Source organism: Charadrius vociferus, unplaced genomic scaffold, assembly GCF_000708025.1.
Source record: "Charadrius vociferus isolate BGI_N301 unplaced genomic scaffold, ASM70802v2 scaffold564, whole genome shotgun sequence".
Classification (NCBI taxonomy): domain Eukaryota; kingdom Metazoa; phylum Chordata; class Aves; order Charadriiformes; family Charadriidae; genus Charadrius; species Charadrius vociferus.
In genome coordinates, this window is record NW_009647940.1 from 626,901 (window position 1) to 629,246 (window position 2,346).

A 2,346-nucleotide genomic window follows, 5' to 3' on the forward strand; every position below is an offset into this window, starting at 1 on the left:
AAGGACGGGAGCGGGAGAGGTGCAGGCAACGGAGGGTGCGAGAGGCACCGAGCCCGGCAGCGGCGGGCGAACCGGAAAAGAAGAAGGGGAATAAAAATAGCCTCGGCGGTACCTTGGTGCAAGCGTGGGAGCGGGGATGCGCCGGGGCCTCGCTCAGCGCCGTGCGGGGGGACCGGAGGCGACCATCACCGGAGAGGAGGCAGCTGCCGGGTGCGAGGAGAAAAGAGGGGGAGAAGGAAGGCGAGCAGGAGGCTGCTTCCCTGCCAAACACATGGATACCTCCCCCTGTGGCTATCTGGGAGCTGGTGATTTCTTCAGATGCATAATCCGCATGAAGTCATTGTCTGTGTGCTGGTGGGGCCGGAGGCCGCGGAGGGGTGCCGCAGGCCGGTGGGCAGCGAGGAGGAGGAGGAGGAGGAGAAGGAGGAGGAGGCGGAGGCGGGAGAGGCGGAGGAGCGGGGCGCTCCAGCGATTGCTGGCAGGGGCTGTTGGTGCTGCTGGCGTGTGCATGTGGGTAATGTGTGTGTGCGTGTGCGTGCGTGTGCCGCTCCCATCCCCCAGCGCCTTCCAGTGATGCTCCAGCTCCTCGCTCCGCCGGAGCCCCCCCCAGCCCCCCCATACAGCCCTGACCGGGCTCTCCCCTGCCACGGCCTCCACCACCCTCGCAGGCTGCACCCATGGGTGGTCCCAGCGCCGGGGCGGGTGCTCAGACACCCTTGGGCTGGTCTTTTTTGGGAGGACAGACGGCAGGCGCCTTCCAGCCCTTTCTGGCCGCCTGCTTGGGGTGGCAGTGGGGCATTGCGGTGCCTCGAGCATCTGTCCCGGGCTCATCAGGTGCCACCCTGCTCCTCACTGCCTACCAGCATGGTCCCGGGCATGATGCTCACTGTGATGGGGACAGGACCCTGATGGAGATGCTGGGCTCCTGCCACACGCAGGACATGCTGCCCCTCTCCCAGCTATTTGCCTTCTGTGATTTACAGTCATCAGAAAGGTGCCATAGTCCCCAGGGTGCTCTTTGGTGCAAGAGGCACTGGGTGCTGGGTACTCTCTTCCTCCCATGGCAGAGCAAGAGGGTTGCGCAGTGGTGCCCATCTCCCCCCCAGCACCACTGCATCTCCAGCCCTGCTTCACCTCCGTCTGCTCCCCACCACTGCCCTGCAGAGCGGAGTGTCCTCATCACCCGAGCTGAGCTGGGGGATGCACACCCCTCTGCAGGGAGCAGAGGCTGCAGCAGGGGCCTGCCCACTGCTCCCAGTAAGGTGACTGCAGTCAAATGGAAAAGAGTTTCGACGTCCTTTACAAGGGTGATGTGGGAAAGCAGCAGCCAGACCCTGGGGGTGTCCCCACAAGCTGTCCCCCAGCCCAAAGGTGTCTTCCCAGCACGCCGTCGCTGCCTGAACCACGGCTAATGGTAGCATGGGCAGTTTGGGGTACAGCAGGGTAAGGCATGTGTACCCTGTCCCCAGATCCCATGTCTTAGACACACTTGGTTTGGCCCTTTTCTGGAGCATCCTCTCCCAAACTGGGTCCTTGCCCGAGTAGCAACCTGAGGTTTTGCAGTGGGACCTGCTCAGGGACATCTGGGGGGGACAGAGATGGGGACCAGGGACACCCCCATGAGCCAATGCTCCCCTCTTGCTCATCGCTGGGCACAGGGATGACCCTGCCAGCACTTGGAAACATGGCTGCAAGGCTGGACGAGCGGCATTAGTGGTTCCAGTTGGCACCAGCTCTGCCTTTCCCTTCCCCGCTCTGTTCTGCAGCGAGTCGGCATCACTCCTTGCCTGGACCACAACTGCCTGCTGATAGCCGTCTCTCCATTAGGGCTCCTGATAGAAGCCCAGAGAAGGATGTGCTGCTTGGATAAGGGATAAGAACATTGAAAAAGGGGTTGTTTTTTTCCTCCTCCCCCCCACCCCCTGCCTTTTTTTTTTTCCTTCCAGATGAGAAGTCATTCTCTGCAGTGGTTTTATTGACAGTAAATCCACCGGCAGTGGCAAGGCTGCACGCAGGGAGGGATGGGGTTTCAGGCCAGAGAGGATGCACACGTGGACATACTTGCAAGCCCTTGCTTTCCACCACACAAGAAACCCCAATGAAGTGGCTCTGCATCTTCAAGCCACCCTAGCCAGAAAGCACATTTTCACGGGGCCACTGGGTCCACTGAATGCCTCGGGACCCTTTTCCTGCGGGAGCTGGGGAGGAGGCGAGCGGTCGGAGGAAACTTCCTTGCTGCTGGCCCCTGGCCAGGAAGGATGCAGCTGCATCCTTGGAGTCGAGTGGAGGGTGGGGAGCGCGGAGCATTTCCGCGTTATTTTTCGGGGGAGCCACGTGAGGGTTGTG